The sequence below is a fragment of the Echinops telfairi genome, unplaced genomic scaffold (genome assembly GCF_000313985.2).
Source record: "Echinops telfairi isolate 266 unplaced genomic scaffold, ASM31398v2 ScPeMD7_23;HRSCAF=83, whole genome shotgun sequence".
Taxonomy (NCBI): Eukaryota; Metazoa; Chordata; class Mammalia; order Afrosoricida; family Tenrecidae; genus Echinops; species Echinops telfairi.
In genome coordinates, this window is record NW_022103920.1 from 16,849,243 (window position 1) to 16,850,179 (window position 937).

Below are 937 nucleotides of genomic sequence, written 5' to 3' on the forward strand. Positions count from 1 at the left end.
CCGTTGTTGAGACCTCGCCCAGCAGAGCGTACAGCATTCCAGTAGTTCAGTGACGTTGCGAGCATTCTGCCCGAGCTGACCTTCCGGAGCTTGTCTGGCCCGTGTGTGTGGTTGGGGAGGGTAAAAGGTGAATCATGACCGCCTCCTCGGCCCCGCAGGAGCCTCTGGTCGCTGCGAATGATTAACATGCTCAGCTGCTAATGGAAAGGTTGGAGGCTGAAAGTCCACCCAGACATGCCTCGGAAGAAAGGCCTGGCATTCCCCATTGAAACCCTCACGGAACACGCATGCACTTGGACACACGTGGGATTGCCCTGAGTGGGAGGGGCTGGATGCTGCTCCTCACAGCTGCCAGACCCAAGACCCTGAGGACTGGGGTTTGGAAGGTGGGGGTAAGGGGTCCTGTTTTACAATACAGGGGAAAGAGAGGAAAAAGAGATGGGCGCCCAGGTCCCTACAGGGCGTCACTCCCTCCTCTGTCTGTCTAGTGCAGGAGGCTGCCAAGCCACAGCGTTACCAGGCCCCTGGGGCAGGGGCAGGGGTGTTGGCATCCACTTGGTCCCTTGGGGCTCAGCAGAGAAGGGCTGAGCCAGGGGTTGACGCTCCTTGGGCTTTAGGACACGTGCCGATGGCTCCTGCCACTCGTTTCTTGTTTGATCTGCTAAGTCGTGGTTTTAATTCACCATTTCACATCCAAACCAACAGTCTGCGGTCTCCCCAAGGCCCTGGGACATCTGCCAGGCAACGAAATCCAATTCAAAGTCAAATACAACTCAGCTCCTCTCTCACCACCTTCCCCTTTCTCCTTCCTGCTCAAGGGTGCTTGCTAGCTAGCTGCTGGGCTGCCGGGCTGTGGTGGGGAGATGGGGTGGGGGTGGGGGTGAAAATCCAACTTTGCTCCCTGAGATAGTTTATTGTGCCAGCCTGGCTGATAAAC